The 18,722-nt window shown below is 41.0% G+C and overlaps 1 protein-coding gene across 9 annotated transcripts in view; it reads right to left on the reverse strand.

The window, feature by feature from the left end:
- Nucleotides 1-18,722, reverse strand: part of FSTL5 (follistatin like 5) — a 561,575-nt gene that overhangs the window by 127,615 nt on the left and 415,238 nt on the right. The gene's annotated exons all lie outside the window — the stretch shown is intronic.

Here is an 18,722-nt window from a genome sequence, read left to right on the forward strand (position 1 = left end):
TTGTGAGTAGATCTCTCATTTTATTATTATTTTTACGTTGTTATACATTGCAGTTTATTTAGGTAAAGCTATTTAGCATTCCCCCAGTATGCTTTGAGCATTTTCTCCCCATTAGACAGATTTAACAATTGCTCATGCACTTTTTTGACATTCCTCTGTAACAATTACTCCATCCTCATAATCATAAAAGATAAGTTAAGCTAGGGTGAATTTAACACAGCATGTTCCATATGAATTCTGGAAAAAATATAACCCTGAGTGAAAAGCTGTAATAAAGCTTTCCCATCATTTTCATCCTCAGCATGCCACCTATTACATTAGAAGCAATGCATTCTCTCTGTAGCCGTGCCTCAAGAAACCAGCCACTTCGAAAACCTTTTCTATCAAGTTCTGTTTAACTGAAACTGTTTAGAAAAACACTTTGGGTTGAATCCTCAGTTAAAGTAAATCAGTATCACTTTATTCAAAGCAATGAAGCTGCACTGATTTACATCACTTGAGGACCTGGCACTTTCTTCATTCTGAATACGTCAACCTTTACTCTTGCAAAGCGATCTTTACATTCTAGTTGTACAGGATCCAGGGGGCTTCTTAAGCATTAATAGCACTATTCATTCTAGATACAGATGGCAAAATATGGCCCTCAGTGAGCTTGCTTAATTTCAATGAGTCTATATCCCCAAACACCATAATACGTCACTCTTCTGGGTGCATCCTGTCACCAATTCACCATTTCATGAGTCAACTATATCACCTTTTTTTTTTTTAAACTTAGGTGTGGTTGAGACTATTTCACTCTTGGTTTCATTCTTTCATTTGCAGTTACCATTTAACTACTTAATTCTACATATTTCTAAATAAAGTCACCTGTACCCTGGTTTTGCTTTCAGCTTTGAGCACAGCTCCACTGAAAGTACTCCATCAATTCACAAATAATGAGCTATTTTGGAGGCGCTCTATTCAAAACTAGAAATGGTTTGTACACAGGGTGTATATAATTATTTCTTTTATATCTCTTTCCACACATAATAGTGAAATAGTCTGAGAACTGATATAATTTATGGCTGAAACCCTATCCTAGCATTGCCCTCTTTCCTTCAGTCACATCCTTCTTTCCCTGCTACTCCAATAAGTGAGCTGTAGCTCATGAAAGCTTGTGCTCAAATAAATTTGTTAGTCTCTAAGGTGCCAGAAGTCCTCCTTTTCTTTTGGAGGACAAGGAGGGTAAATGGCATTAGAGTCCCATATTCTGAGGTAGTTTCCCGTCAGCCAGTGACATTAGATTTAAAGCCAAACAATGTGAACAGCATGGCCCAAAGAGAATGCACACAATGGATAATCTGATCCAATACATATAACTTAAGTATCCTAATACTTCACATCCAATAACACAAGAAAGTGTGCTAAAAAAACCCCAACTCTACCAGTTCAAATTGTCCAGATAAGAATGAGTTCACCTTTCATTGATGTTGCAAATAAATGTTAAAAGCATTATTTTTTCCTTGAAGCTCTGCTGAATGTACACTGCTATTCTACTGTTAGTACCATTAGCCCTTAACATTGCTGCATTAGAAGTAGCTTGTTGTCATCTATTGGAGGTGACTTTAATATTACCTTTATTCCAACTACTTTGCTCTAAAGCCACACTTAGAGAACTTGTTATAGATGTTTAAGTATATTTCTTTTGACTATTATGGAAACAGTATTTGGGGGTCAGATTTAACTCCATCTGTGCAAACCCCTTCCCTTATGGTGGAAGTAATTTACAATTTTAGACTGAAGGGCTGAATATATATTTTTGTTCCTTTAAGATACTGTAGGTAATAGCTTTCTCTCTTTTTTCCCTTTTGATTATACAAAATTTCTCTGGTTGCATGTTTAGGAGCTTACAAAATTCTCCATAAAATATAAAAATGAGCCTTAAAACCTATGTTCCTGAATTTTTCATCCATCCACATTTCCAAAACTGTCAGAAACAGTATGTTTGTAAAAACATATGCGTCTTTGAGGTTTATACAGGCAACAAAAGCTCTGTGAGCTAAGTCTACATTTTATTACTGGGGAACAACACTAACCTGCACAGATACGATAAAACACCCAAAGGACAATAAAATACCCTGCCAAACATATACCTTTCCTTCAAGTATGTTACAATCAATGCAGATATTTGAGAGCCACCTCAAAGCTTTGTCTTATGTTATCCTGCTTGCATCTAGAATGCACAAGAAGGATACTCTTTCTTTCTTTGCTTGTTTTCAACATTGTATTAACACACTGGAAAGTTTTGCAAAAAGAAAAGGAGGACTTGTGGCACCTTAGAGACTAACCAATTTATTAGAGCATAAGCTTTCGTGAGCTACAGCTCACTTCCTCAGATGCCATCTGAGGAAGTGAGCTGTAGCTCACGAAAGCTTATGCTCTAATAAATTGGTTAGTCTCTAAGGTGCCACAAGTCCTCCTTTTCTTTTTGCGAATACAGACTAACACGGCTGTTACTCTGGAAAGTTTTGGAAATTCTGATGGTTCCTTTGCCCTTTGTTACAATAGAATTCCAAGTGTCCGAGTGGGTCAAAATCAGCACTGTATTTTCATGTCTTTTCACTTGAATTCAAAGTCTACAATATTTCTAAAAACCACAAAAGAAGGGCAAGTCAGTTTCACCACAACAGAATTTCCAAGTATTAATGGCAGGACAGGGGAAAGGGAGACTGCGGACCACAGTGCCCTGAGTGGTTCCCTCTGGGTCCAGATGGGGATCAGGAAGACTCTGAGTTATCCTCTGCACACTTGGCATTGAAAGAGAAAAAGCAAGAGAGAGAAAAGAAAAACAAAAAACAGTTGCTGTGGTACTTCTGGGTGAGAAACTTGAAAGACAATTGCTTTCGTGGCATCTCTTACCCAGTTTTGATTCAGAAAGATCAAATAAGCTGCTTACACACTTTTGGGTACTCATCTGAACCAAAGCACAGAAGATTTTCTACCAATCATTTAGTCATTGCCCACCATACTTCAAAACAGTTGCTTGTTTGACATTAAGAAAGTATCTGACGCTTAAAAAATGGGAAAAAAGATTTGTGAATTATCAGTTGATTCTGATACAAAGTGGGGTGCTCCTAACATGTAGGTCTACAGAATTAGATAGGAACTCTCAGAAGAATAGCTTCTCCTATTGTAGTCCAGATCTTTTGCTTAATATCCCAAATGGAACAAAATTAAAAAAAAAATTACACCTAGTAGCCTTAAATCAAAATGACTCAGCTATTTAATTTTGGGAAACACCAGAAAATAATTTTGGGGAACACTGAAGAATCTTATTTGAGTTTATTTGCCTATTCCTAGCTCTCAAGTCATATCCAGCAGCCACACAGAATCTCCGAACAACAACATAGTGCTAGAAGTAACTGTTGCATTTCTCATCAGGATTAATAACAGATTGCCATTTTGGCAGTTCATTATAACAAAATGATACAAATATATATATAAAAAGATTTGAAGGCCACTTATTTTTTAGAAAGATCCTATATGAAGGATAGGAAAAGAATATAGACTAACATATATGCAAACGCGTGCGTATACACACACACACACACACTCACACACACAAGTGACATATTCCTCCCATTTTCTTCCTTAGTTCCCAGACTATGGATAAAGCAAAGTGGTGAAAGATGACACATTTGTTCTAGCTGCTTCATTTTAGCTAGGGCTTTTCCCAACTTAACATACTTTACACCCATTGTATCTTTTTTGTTAAATAAATTATTTGTGAAAACGGCTTAACTCCAGTCAATCTGAACTAAGAATTTAGCATCAGCTGGAGTACAGCAAGTAGAATGAATTAGTAAACAAATACATAGAGAATGATGAATTACACTAATTAAAAACTGGAAGTTTAGAGAAGCAAAGCATTTATGTTTAATGTCAGTTTTAGCTAGGGGCAAACTGAATACCTAGACATTGCCTTTCTCAGATCTCTAGCACAATGTAAAATTATTTTCAGATTAATCTTATATCATGAGAAAAACTTTACTGTGCAAGATCACTTCTGTTACAGAAGTGGAAGAAAAGACCTTTCCGTTCCATTGGCAGCACCTTCAACACTTTTATCGTAACTATTGAAACCAATTACATAGGAATGACTCAATTTTTTTCTTCTACCAGAAAGGGTCATAAAGGTGGCCTCTTTAAAAATGGCTTTTGTATTTCACTCTGATATTGTGTTCTGAACAGGCAAGGTGTAGGCTATTAAAGGAGGGCAGAGCCTGGGGGTGGAGGGGGGGACTCCGTTGGTTACTGTGTTGACAAGTTGTCTTCACAAAAAGGATTCAGCAGCTATATGGCACTGGCAGAAGTTACTGGTTGGAGCTGAATCGAAACCAGTGACATCTTTTCTTTTACCAAATGATGTGAAACCAAGATGTTATCAAGAAATTAAATAACTCTACCAATAACCTATTATGCCTTACCTTGCCCACTTGCATCTGTATTCCCACCTTCTGCAAAAGCTTAAAAAAACCAGTCCACACACACAACTCTTCAGGGTACAGCACAACAGATTTTGACGATTCTGGACCAAAGGAAATGTGAATTCCAAAACCACAGGGAATACTATGCTGACAGTTTGCTTACTTTCACACACAGCCAGTGATCTTCAGCTCAAGCACCTCAGCTATTTTATGGCAGCATTGCACAGGGAGTGGAGAAGGCAGGTTATCTTTCACGTAGGCAGGCCCTAGAAAATGTAGGGCTTATCTGTTGACATCAGCACCTTATTCTCTACCCAGAAGGCAACTCATAACCAGTGTTGATCACAGAAATCTCATGCCCGGTACTGCCAGCAAGAATCCCATCAAGGCACATCAACAGTGCAGGGAGCTTCATTGCACATAAGCTTTAGCTTCCAAATAGACTTCAGGTGTAACCTTATGCAATATCTAATTGCAGTAGTTTGATCCTGATGTAACAAAGGCCTGGTCTTTTCTACTCACTATGGCCAACAAAAAAACTTCAAAAACAGACTCCAGCGAGAGACTGCTGAATTGGAATTAATTTGCAAACTGGATACAATTAACTTAGGCTTGAATAGAGATTCGGAGTGGATGGGTCATTACACAAAGTAAAACAATTTCCCCATGTTTATCCGCCCCCCTCCACCCCCCACCCCCATTGTTCCTCAGACATTCTTGTCAACTGCTGGAAATGGCTCACCTTGATTATCACTCCGAAAGGTTTTTTTTCTCCCCGCTCTCCTGCTGGTAATAGCTCACCTTAAGTGATCACTCTGGTTACAGTGTGTATGGTAACACCCATTGTTTCCTGTTCTCTATGTATATAAATCTCCCCACTGTATTTTCCACTGAATGCATCCGATGAAGTGAGCTGTAGCTCACAAAAGCTTATGCTCAAATAAATTTGTTAGTCTCTAAGGTGCCACAAGTACTCCTTTTCTTTTTGTGAATGCAGACTAACATGGCTGCTACTCTGAAATAAAACATTTGTGTTCCTTCTCTCCCACATTGCTTTTTATTTTGCCTTATCTTGTACCTATGCGATGTAAATCGGTGAGGAAATTACCCATTTGCTAGTGTCCCATGGGCAGTAGGTATCAGTCTGGGGGAGACTGTGCCTCCCCAAACAGCCTGGCATGGACCTGCCCACAGTCCGCTCCTAGGCTCCCTCCTGAAGTTTCCAGCGCTCTGCCCTGGCCCAAGCTGCCTGAGGCTGGCCGGTCGGCCTGCCTGCTATGGGGACTCGGGGCAGCTGGTACTGGGGCCATGTTGTCTGTCCAGTGCTCGGAACATGCCACTTGGCTAACTGGCACTCTGGGACTAGTGGCGCTGGCCATCCGGCATTCCAGGATTCACACGAGGGCTGGGGATGCTGTGCACTGGACCTAAAGGCGCTGCCGCCTAGTGCTCCAGGGCTGGCCACCCGGTGCACTTGGAAAGATATTGTTTGGAAATGGCCTTGCCTTTCAATCTTTCTGCCATTGATAGGTGTGGCAACCATCTGAAAGGTTTAGCTCTGGCCAGGTAAAAGGCTAATGCTTGCCTGAAGTCCAACTTGCTCCTTCTGATTGTTGTCTGGTTTTGAAAAGAAGCATGGAAGGTGGATTGGTTGATTTAGATGGAAAGAGGATGGTACTGTGGGTGAGAATTTTGGGAGTGGATGTAAGGTAAACTTATCTTTATGAAGTATTGTGTATGGGGGGAAATATCATGAGCACACCAATTTATTCCACCTGTTGGGCAGAGGTGATAGTGACCATGCTGTTTTCATGGATAAATTAATATAAGAGCATGTTGCCATTGGTTCGAATGGTGCTCTAATAAGGGAGCAGAGTACTAGGCTGGGGTCCCAAACAGGAGTGGAATCCCATATGTAAGGATAAAAATTTTGAAGACCCTTCAGAAATCTTTTCAAGCGTGAATGGGTAAAAATGGAGTGACCCTCCATACCAGGGTGAAAAATAGTGATGGCAGTTAAGTGTATGTGATTGGAGCTGGTGGATAATTCTGATTCTTTAAAATGTAAAACACAATCTAGGATGAGTGGCAAGGGAACGTTCATTGCATGACATGATTGGTGGTGCACCAGGATTAGAATCTTGTCCATTTTTGGAGATAAGCGTGTCAAGTTGTGTCACATCTCCTAGTCAAGAGTATCTCTTTTACTGCCTCTGAACAGCTCATCTCTGAATCCCCAAACCATGGAAGAGCCATGCCTTCAGCTGGAGTAGCTGTTGATTGGGATGGAGGATTCAACTCGAGTTGTGGAATCAGTCTCAGAGTGATCAGAGGACATACCGCCATGTGAATCAGGTAAGTATACCAGATAACGTTGTGGCCATGTTGGAGCTATAAGGTCCGCTTGGATCGTGTGGAGTATTCTGAACAGAAATGGGAAGGAAGAGAAAGTAAAGATTAGCGGGGTATCTCATGTGAGAAGGAAAGTGCCTCCCAGGGATCTGCGGCTAGGCCTGCTCTCGAGCAGAACTGAGGACAATGTGTGTTCTCCAGTGTGGTGAAGAGATCTATCGTGGGGAATCCCCAGCGGCTGAATATGTGGTGTAGGGCTTGCGTGTCCAGCTCCCACTTGTGGTTGTGGGAGAATCTTCTGCTCAATGAGTCTGCTGTGGTGTTCTGGTGGCTAGGGAGTCATGCAGCTGAGATGCTGATGTCATGCTGATGTTGGATACACCAGTTCCATAATTTCAGCGCCTCCGAGTATAGAGAGTGGGATCTCACTCCACCTTGCCTGTTGATGTGGAACACTCAGGCAATATTGTCCATTGTAACTCTTAAAGTGTGATGCCAGATCAATAGTAGAAAATGTCAGCAGGCATTGTAGATGTCCCATAGCTCTAGGAGGTTGGTGTGCAGGGTGGATTTGGTTAAGAACCATCTGTCCTGCACTGGATGTGTCTGTAGGTGTGCTCCCCAACCAATTAAGGAGGCATCATTTGTTAATATCATGGACAGTGCTGGTTGAATGAAAGGGACTCCGACATAGATACTTTTGGGTTTAGTCCACCAGCATCATGAACTGGTGACCTTGATAGGCTTGGATAGTAGCTTGTGAAGGCTGTGTCTGAGAGGTACATAATTATACACAGGCACACCTGGAGGCAGCACATGTGCAACCATGCATACTTTACCACTAATGTGGCTGCCACCATTTGGCCAAATAGCTGGAGACACATCCTGGCTGAGATCTGGGGACAAGTCCTCACTATGGATATGAGATAAATTATTGCTGCAAATCTGCGAGGAGGGAGGAAAGCTCTGGCTTCTATGACATCCAACTGTGCCCCAATAAACTCTAGGTATTGCACCAGTGACAATGCTGATTTTTCTAGGTTTATGTGAAGTCCAGGTCTCGAAAAGAGGTCTATTGTCACGTATATGGTGTGAATGGCATCAGGTTCGAATGGGGCCCTGAAGAGACAGTCATCTAAGTATGGACGTATGACGATGCCCTGTTTGCGTATGTAGGCAGCCACTACCTCGAGGAATTTGGAGAATATCTGGGGGCAGGTGTGTGTGTAGAGAGTCCAAAGGGTAGTACCCTGTATTAGTAGTGGTCGGTCCCCATGTTAAATTGGTGGAACTGTCTGTGAGCAGGATATATTGTGATATGAAAACTTGTGTCTTTGAGGTCGAGGGACGAGAACCAGCCCTCCTGTTCCAGTGCAGGGATAATGGTTGATAGAGTAACCATCTTGAAATGCTGCAGTTTGACAAACTTGTTGAAGTTTTGTATAGATCCCTGCAAATCCACAGGTATCCGCTTTATATTCATGAACCATTTCTGCAGATACCAGCGTGGATGCGGATACAAATTTTGTATCCAAGAAGGGCTCTGGCAGTAAGAGCAAGTGGGCAGCTCTGAGGAACCACGGCACAGATCCTCCACCTGCCCAGGGAAGAGAGCTTGGGGGGCAGGGATGGAGGCCGGGGACTGCTCGGGCCCCACATCCAGAAAATGTGGAGGGTCTGCCGGGGCTCTGCACAGTTGCCTGCCTGGCTCTTACTATGGCAGGGGTGCAGCTCCGAAGTGGCCCCCTGGCCAGAGCTGAGTCAGGGAGAGCCGCTCTGGCAGCTGTGGGGAGCCTGGGTCCCTCCACCTGCCCTGGGTGGGGGGCTGAGACACTGGGCAGAGCGCTGCTCGGAGGGCTGCCCAGGGCAGGTGGAGGATCCACCGCATTGCCACATAGCTGACAGCGCATCTCTACCAGACCAGGCTCCGTGTGTGTGTGTGTGTGTGTGCGCGAGCGCACGCGCGTGCCTCGGAGCCTCAATTCGGCTCAGCCCTGGTGTAGAACCCTGCAAATCCGCAGATCATTTTTGCGGATCGTGGATCAGATGCGGATACACAATTGTGTAGCTGTGCAGGGCTCTAATTTTGTACCTCTAGGATCAGTCTCCACCCTCCAGATTTCTGTTGGATCATAGAAGTACAAACTCTTCCCTCTGTGTTGGAATGGGACTGCTTCCATGGCTCCCAGTTGCAGAAGGTAGTTTATTTCTTCTCATACATGTTTTTGTGAGAAGGGTCCTTGAGGAGGGACGGAGAGAAAGGGTAGCTTGTTGGGATAGATAGGGAGGAGGTTTCTCGGACTCAACCAAACCTTCAGAATTGTTGTTTGGATGAAGGCATATGAGATGTCGCCCCTTGAAGAGTCAAGTGTCTGTGCTTCAAAGGTGGTTTCTGTTGTTGGCACTGGGTGTCATATTGTCGATAAGGAGTGAAAGATAGAGGTCGGGGTCTCTGCGGAGATTGGTATTTTCCAGGTTGTCTCTTTGGGGCCAGCATATAAATGCAGAGAAAACAGAGATTTGTCCGTGAGTCCTTTAGGGCGTGTAGGAACTGGTCAGTGTGTTCTGCAAATAATTTGGGGCCCTCAAATGGTAGGTCCTTAACAACGGTTTCTATCTCCTTAGGGAGACTGTAGAGGTATAGCCATGATGTATGGCCGTCACAATGAAACAGACAACTGTATCTGCAAAATCCAAGGAGGCTAGAGGTGTCCTTCAGATCCGAGCGCCTGAACCTGCTCCTTCTTGTGGTCAGGAAGGTCATGGCAGAACTCCTGTATCTTGGAATACATGAGATTATTGTATTTGGCCATGAGAGCTTCGTACCTGGAGATGAAGAATTGGAGCATGGTGGAAGAATAAGCCTTGTAACTGAAGAGATCAAGTTGTTTCCAATCCCTGGTAAAAGGGGTGGATCGTGGGTGGAACTGGTGCCCGTTTTCATGAACGGCATTGACCACTTGGGAGTTTGGAGTGGGATGAGACAAAAGGAACTCCATGTCATAAGTGGGACATAATATTTCTTGTCTGCCACCTTACAGCTATATATAGATGCTGCTTACGGTGTGAGATGGGAAGGTGTGAATGTATGGTCCAACGGGCACTGCTACTGGAGACCTCTGATCCCAGTCACAGTGGGCGCTGTCACACTTACAATGGAACACTCATAAGGACATCACTCAAAGAAAAACATTCTGTTTTTCAACAAGTTTTTTATTTAATTCCCAATAGCATATAATCAGAAATGAAAGGTAACTTATGAGGTACATACCTTGACCTGTTTAGCAAACTATTGCTAGAAGTTTGATGGGTTTTCTTTAGAAATAAAAATAATAAAAACACCTAGCTGATTTCAATTTGTTTATTGAGTCTGTTTCTTTATTTCACTCACATAGTTTTCTAAATTAAACATCATTCAGAATTTCATTCAGATGGCATATTGCGTTGTGTACCATGAAACCGCATACTTAGAAAATACTTGGTTTTTTTGCGCGTTTGTCACACATTTCCATACTAGACTATGCAGAGGCACTACTATTGTAAACCATGAATGTTAATGTCAGCTTATGTGACTGGGTTACGGAAGCACTAGTAAGGCAATTTTTGTTAGGCAGAGTTCATACTTAGCTGGAAGACAGAAGGGCAGAAAAGGTTCCTTTAAATTGCTGATGCCATTTGCTGATGCCTACTTTCAGTTATATTTTACTCTATTTATAACCCTATCATCAACAGTTGCTGATAGGTTACATTACTCATTCCAGAGACAAGACCTTTAGAAAAATGAAATCATACATGGGGGCAAAAAGTAGCAAAGGAGTTTTGTTTCTTTACTTCAATTCAAAATGTTTTAATGTTTCAATGTTATCTGCTTAAAGTACACTGCTTTCACTCATGAATACATTGTTTAAAATTAAGAATAGTATGTGTCTTGTGTCCAAAACATGCAGACAAGGCAAAGCCTCCACCATTCCTCAGTAATCACAAGTGCTGATTCTATTTCATAGAACTAGGGGGAAAAATCATGCATATTGAAATTTCATGACATACCAGTTTGAATATTTACCAATACTTCCTTTTACATTATTTATTATTGTAAGCAGAGTCAGGATGAGCTCTACCCTGACATCTGGTGGCGAGTCATGGTGGGTTGTGGAAAAAAACTTCAGGGGCTGATCTCATTTGCATAGACACACCCACCCCGCCTAGATGGTCACTTTGGCTGCCGTAGGAGCCCCAGTTTCTCTGTTATTGGGGCAGGAATAAACTGTTATTATCCTGATTATGTGAATCAAGGACAGTGGAACTGTACTTGACTTTTTGTTATGATGGAGGGACTCACCATCAACTAAGTAGCACTCGCTAGGCAAGGGTCATGGGTTCCACAACTGAGTGAATGTAGAGAGGTTTGGAACAGGTATTGATACCTGGTGGTATGGGTCCCCTTACATGCTAATTACACTTCCTCCTCTCTTTACTGTGGAATATCAGAGCTAATTTTGACTCCATTAGGAGTCTAGTTACAGGCTGCTGAGCTGAATTCACTTTGGGCCAATAGTGCACCAGCACTGAGGCTCCCCTACTACAAGCTGAAATCACAAAAGAGCTAAACTTACTAAGAGCTGAAATCACTGAGTGTTGTGTTATGTAGTGGGGGAGCCTGAAGATATAGTGCGGAGCAGTTCATGGGATGGCTGGAGTAGCTCATAGGATGACTGGCAGGGCAGAGCAGAGCAGAGGGGCTGGTGGAATGGAGCAGTTTGTGGGATGCCTGGAGCAGCTCATGGGGGTGGCTGGCAGAGCGGAGCGATTTGTGGGATCGCTGGCAGAGCGGAGCCCCATGGAGAGGTGGGGTGATCGACTTTGGACCATGTAAGGTGCCCCTTTAACCCCCCCCCATCTCCACCTATGTTGGGAGGTAAAACTCTGCAGATAAACTTTCGGACTCTGGGGCTGCAATGACCAGGGACAGAGACTTTTGGGTTGTTGGACTTTTGGGACTTTGGGTGATTTTGGGTTCCTGGACTCAAGAACCAGAGGGAAAGGACATGCCGCAATTTGCTTGGGGTGGGTTTTTGGTCACGGGTAGTGTTATGAATCCTGTTGGTGGTATTTCCCCAACATAATGCCACATTGTTTCTCTCTGTTATTAAAAGGCTTTTGCTACACTCAGACTCTGTGCTTTCAAGAGGGGAAGTATTGCCTCTTAGAGGCTCCCGGCGGGAGTGGTATATATTTGTCCCAGGTCACTGGGTGGGGGCTCGAGCCAGTTTTGCATTGTGTTATTGGAATGGAACCCCTAGATACTGAACCCAGCCCTTGTTGCTGCCAACTCTGACGGGCATAAGGGTTACATTATTATGGGAGCATCCAGAGGCCACAATCAGGATCAAGGTTAACTGTGCTATATGTCGCAGAGAGGAAGATACAGTCCTTGGCACAAAGAACTGACAATCAAAGGACTTGAGCAAACTTTTGGGCGTGTGGACACAAAGACACAGCACTTAAAAATGTTATGCAAAATGACATGGCAGGATTTGAACAGAGAGGGTGAAAAGCAGAACTGGATTGATGGAGAAAAATCAGGAGTGGAAAGATAAACTTATGAGTCATGGACATAAAGAAGGCAGTTGAATGGAAGACATAATCCAAGGAAAGGGTGTAAAGAAAGGAGAGGACAGAGGTTAGTGAATTTTTTTTGGAAAGTAGGGAAGGGAAGAAGGTGGCCCAAATAAAATGGATGCTAAGGGAATAGTCACAGGAAAACTAAGGTGGAGAAGGGCAGTATCACAAAACTCAAAGACAGACAAGATGTCATGGAAAGGAAAAGCAGCAATGTCAAAAGAGGCAGAAAGGTCAAGGAGGATGAGGATATAGTAGAGGCCCTGAGATTTAGTTCTGAGCACATCATTAGAGGCCTTGGTTAAACCCGTTTTAGTGAAACGGAGAGGATGAAAACCAGAATAGAATGGATCCAGCAAAGACTTGGAGAAGAAGTCAAAGCAATGCTTTTAGACTCTATACTGTAGTGAGTTTACAGAGCAAGAGAGATGGAGTAATAATAGGAGAGGCCAGTATGTGTGAATTTTTCTTGAGGATAGAAAAATGGAGATTAGAGCATGTTTGTGCTGCGAACAGAAGGAACCCAAGGAAAGTAAGAGTTTAAGGACAGTGATGTAGGTAACAAAAACAGGAACAAAGGAGGTCAGAACGTAGGATAGGATGTGGTTATGAAGGCAAGTAGAGGGGGTAGAGGAGGGCAGCTGTGAAACCTAGATGTCAGTAACAAAGGGAGGGGAGAGGAAACAATTTGCAAGACTGCATGGAGATGCATGAAGATGTCGGAGGCAGAGTGATGTTTTAATACGTCCAAGGTGGTAAATAGGCTTCTGAGATTATGGGTGTGGGAGACAATGAGTGAGGAGAAATAGTGCTGCTTGAGCAGGACAATGACAGAACTCCCAATGGCCATCTGCTTTTTTCCACGGATATTCAGAGGTGTCAAAGCAGATACTGAGAGTAAACCAGGGTTGACATGACAGACTTTACTGTAGGAGAGAGGGACAAGTTACACAGAATTCCAAGAAATTTAGTTGCAAAGAGACCAGGGAAGGAGGAGCATGTGAGACTAAAGAACATGTATTATTAACAAAGCAGTGCAGCAGGAAAGATAAATGAAGAAACCAGAGAAAGGCCACCCATGGCAGCACTAAAAGCAAGAGTATAAGCATGAGTATAAGCAACAGCACTGAAAATCTCATGTCCATGCTGCTACACTGCTTAATACATATGAATAAAAATTAAGGAATTACATATTTTAAGGAGTTTTGTATGCACAGGGAATGCAAGATTGAGCCCTGAACCATTACCAAGGGAAGCAGGTAAAATCTGGATGTCCATTGCACCTTGATTGTATCCTCTATTATATAACATGGCTATCAACTAAAGTATAGGTTCTTCCAGAACAAACAAAGGTCTTCCTATAACTGAACAGAGCAATGACTAAACCAGATATATACTCCTGAGTTTTACCATCCTCTGTATACCCCTGAAAATGAAATGAACAGAACCAATACAAAATGTAAGCAGAAGTAGCACTATCAAAAACAACAAGGAGAATCAAACAGACTTACTACTGATGATGGCTACTGGCTAGTAATGCAAAGATAATTAATTTTCCAAAACACATGTTGTAGCAGCGTTCAGAAATTAAATCAGCAAGACAGAGTATTTATGTACCAGAAGTGGCATCTGTCACTCAGGGGAAGTTTATGGTGTTTCTGTTAATTCTCTATTAGATAACATATAGAATTAAGGTGGAAAATACACTGAAAGAAAATAAAAGTTCTCCAGTAAAGACAAACAGTAGGACCATGAATAATTGTGTTTCTGCATCCAAGTACTATCAGTTTTCAAAATGAAGGGGGAGGTGTGTGTAATCTGGGTGTTTCAAGGAACAAAGTACAGAAAATGGAGCCTTTCACCTTGAGATGACCCATTCAAATCCATCTGAGGCAAGCCGCCATCATGTGTTTCAGGTCCTATGTGTACGAATTTGGTAGTGCCTGTCTCATTTCCAGTAGAGAGGTGTCAAGATAAAAGAAACATCCAATGAATGGCACTTCTGTTGGGAGAGGGAGGCCAAGATAGGAATGGTCATGGAGACTGCAACATCCTCTGACTCCTTGAGGTGATCCTTCTCCATCATTGTTAAGGCACAAAGTAAGGGAAGGGTGGTGAAAAAGTGCCCTTGATTTGGCTGAGTTTGTTCTGTGAATCAAGACCTTCGTGACCAATAATTCATATGAAAAGTTTTAATTAAAAAACAAACAACTTTTTACATAAGATGCATTTAAAAATTGGCAATTTAGCATAATAGGCATGGATTCAAAAGAGGAAAACTATGCCAGACAAATCAAGTAAAAAAGGAAGTATTCCAAGTTTTATGTGGGGAATTCATTGTCATGAGTTTAAGAAAACTTTTGTACAGTGTTGTTCAATATTCCATAATAGAAATGTGAAAAATAATACAATACGCAATAAAGGGAGAGCTATTTGAACATATAAAATGCCTTGCTATGAAAAGAAAGGCTACTTACGTATGTCTGGAAGTGGAAACAATTTGGGATGAAAAGTGGTGAAAAATGAGTGTTACATTATTTAAATGGATTTTAACTTAGTATAAAACAACAAAAAGGAATACACAGGAAGGTGTTAAAGTTTATATATGGTACAGAACTTGCAATGAGGAAAGAGAAATCAGTCCGTACTAAAGTAGATCATCAATAAAATTTAGAAGTAAATGCATGCAAGGTACTAGGAGCATGGGTAGATAGATCAGTGAGCAGTTTAATTTAGAGAAATGTTAAGTGCCATCACTTGAGAAGTATGTCAGACAGACCATCTTGCATTGTAATCCTGTCAGAGCTCACATATTAAGCGGGGGTAATCTGGATAAGTAATTTGCTGCATCTCAGTTTGGCTGGGAATAGTTCTAGTGATTTTATAGTGGGAGGCAATCTGCTTTTTGCGTCAGTACTGAATCAATGCCACAGCACTATGATGAAACACTTGTTGTCCTGTCCTCTTGCAGTACTTAAGGATTGTATGGTATTTTGGGGAACATTATAGATGTTAGCTCTGGCCATATTCCAAGCATGGTAATTACATTCTGCCTATCTGAATTCAACTTCCCCAGATACCTAAACCAAAGGGTAGTGCTGTTGTGCTCAGTTAAGATCCGGACTTGCTGCTGGCCACTTCTGGGACACAGTGCAGAGTCAGGACAGGCAAGGACAAGTCTGCCTTAGCTCTGCAGCACTGCACACCAGACTTTTAATGGCCTGGTCTACAGTGCTGACCGGAGCCACCAAGGTCCCTTTTCGACCCGGTGTTCCAGTCAAAAACTGGACACCTGGTCACCCTAGAATGGAGACAACAATGATACTCAGATTCTGAGATGTAGAGAAAATGTTAGTGATACTAGATCTAAAGAGGATCTAAGAGAAAGAGCATATGAAAAGGAGACCACAGTAAAGTACACAACTTCTGAGGCAAGCTGAAAGGATAAAAAGTGTTTTCTATGCAACAGTCAAATGCAAGAATGATGAGGCATAAACTTAAAGGCAGGAATGGACACTAAATTAGATGGAATCTCTTGGAAAAGTACTAAAAGCTACTGTAATAATAGAACTAAAGAATAGTTTTTGAAAGAATAAATTCAGAGAAATGCGTATCAGAGAAATGCCTGCTAAAAGGAAGGGGTCCCTGACCTTTTTTCTTGAAATGCCCATATTTCTAAAGAATCATGAACAGTTAATTGCTATTCATTTCATACAACTTAAAAATAGAACGGGTATCAAGCAGGGCACAGCTGTGCAGGAAAATACTAAAAACAATGATACAAGTCAGGAGAAAGATATTTTTGTTTTCTTTCACAAGACAAAATTAGCTCTATAGTTCCGATAGAAGAAACTATTTTTAACACCAAAAAAAATGTGCATTAGTGCAAAACAATAAATAGGATGTTTACAAATAAAATGATACTTTCATGTTTTATTTTAAAAATCTAGACATTTATTTAATGCTTTATTTAAAAAACCTGGACATTTGTTTAAAATTGCAGATATATTTGTGCTCCTTCCCATTTGTTGTTAAGTGTGTGTAAAATGAACAACGTAAAATTTTGTGTGCTCGAGGGAAAAACAACATATGCAGTGTCTTGCTTCCCTAACACAGCATATAAAATAGCCATGCACTCTTTTTGTTTTTTTAGGAGTACATTTTCTGTGTTGAAAATTTAACTCAGAAATATCCAGACTCTTTCCAAGCCTTTATGCTTTTGCTGCAATCTTTGGATAACATTTGTTCTGCTTCTGATACTCAATTCCTGTAATGTGAAAGAGAAATCCCAAGGACTGAATTAGCAAACATGAGCCTCTGTACCCAGCTTTCATATATGTTTTTGTCTCCCCAGTATCTCCTCATGAATGGAAGCTTGCTCCTTACTTAAACTGAATGTTCAAGTCAAGATTTTCAAAGGTGACTAGTGATTTTGGATGCCTCAGTTTCTAGGTGCCCAACTTGAAACACCTAAACGAGCCAGATTTTGAATGTGGGTTCTCAGAACTTTCTGAAAAATCTATCTTTTTAAGGTTATTTTATTACAATAAATAATTGATTGCTTTAAATAATTAATTTTAATCATGTTTTGAATTTGTACTTTTTCCATTATTTTCCTAAAGAAAGATTGATTCTTATTGGTTGGTAACCATTAACACATGTTGATTTGCCACTAAATGTAGCCTTTACACTAAATGTGGTGCTTCTGTTTGCCACCCAGGAGAATATACGATATCTATACATATTTAAACAATAATATTACTCAATTTCCATTCATTCAGATTCTTGTACTTTACATTTTTCTTACGTTAAAAAATGATGAATGATGCATTTCTTATTTACTAGATGAACTCTCTCACCTAGTTTTTATTCATCTATTGGAAGAAGAAAACAAGCTTTTCTGCTTTTTCAACTTCCAATTTTTTTTTAAACTTTGAATGAATTAGTCATTGAATTGAACTACTTGAATCAACTGAAATACAGAAAATATTTTCTCTGCACCTGCAAAAGAGGCTACTGTAATCAAAAGCTGGTTTAGCACTTCAACAAACTCTGGTTCCAAGTACTTAGCCAGTGACTTCCAGCAGTTCAGTGATTTGTTTTTCTTTAAAATTTGGGAGAAAACGTGTACTGCTTAATATTAATTTTGTCTTCAGCATAAGTTATTTAATATATTATAGTAAGTTTAGGCCTTAACAGTAAAAATAACAGAGGGTGTCAATTTCAATGTTAATTGGGTTTATTTGAAGAAAAAAAACCACATTTAAATGGCAAAAAAGCCAATTTATAAAGTCTGAGTTTTTTTAAATCATCACTTTTTATCTATCTTGGCAATAAGTGTTGCAGTAGACAGACCAAATTATTGGAAAGAGATCTGCATTTTGCTTCTTTATAGACATCATGCTGCTTATCCAGGGGACACTGGAATCTAACACAGCACTGATACCTCTTCTCACAGACACAGTCATACAGTGCCAATTGAATTTTCCTCTGTGATGAGCACACTGACTCAACCAGTGCCTCTGCTTCCAGTCACAGCTCTCCTTCTGGACAGCCATCACCCATTCTTTCAAATCATCTCCATAGTCCATCGGACTAATCTGCTTTCCTACTGCACATACAAAGTTCCAGTGCTCAGTGCTTATAATCAGATCCCTGGCTTCATTAGCTGGGGTTACTGGCAGTTTACATCCGCTACCACATCTTTTTTCTGGTTTGTAAATGTGAGATTCATTTTCATACCGGCTGTATTGTGCTCTCACTGTTCATTACCTTGAAAGCACCTGCTCCAACTAAAGAGTCAAGTCTGGGAATTACTCTGGGGGATCGATCACTCTACATGAGCCCCTAATGTCCAGCTGTAATCTAAGCCAGTGGCTCCCCCAAAACATTGTTACATACAGTGATATTGGTATTCTGCCCCATTGCTCTTCTGCCCCAAGTCTCTGACCTCTATATGTATTTGGAATTAGGTAGAGAATCATGATATCATTATCTTCCCATATTGTCTGTGGGGCCATCCACTTCCTGTACAATTCTAAAACAACAACTCTGACACCTATCCTCAGTCTTGTACATTCTACTAAAATGGTTTAGTTTTCCATACTCCTTATCACAATGTTCAATTGCACTTTTCTTTTACCCAGTACTTGGGACAAGTCACTAAAGTGGGAGATTCAGCAATTTCGAGCAGAAAACAGTTAATAATACATTTTAAGTAGGAATATTGTGTTAAAAATATTGGAATTAAGATATAGTACAACACATTTCATTAGATATGTAGCT

Source organism: Lepidochelys kempii, chromosome 4 (assembly GCF_965140265.1).
Source record: "Lepidochelys kempii isolate rLepKem1 chromosome 4, rLepKem1.hap2, whole genome shotgun sequence".
In the NCBI taxonomy this organism is placed as follows: Eukaryota; Metazoa; Chordata; order Testudines; family Cheloniidae; genus Lepidochelys; species Lepidochelys kempii.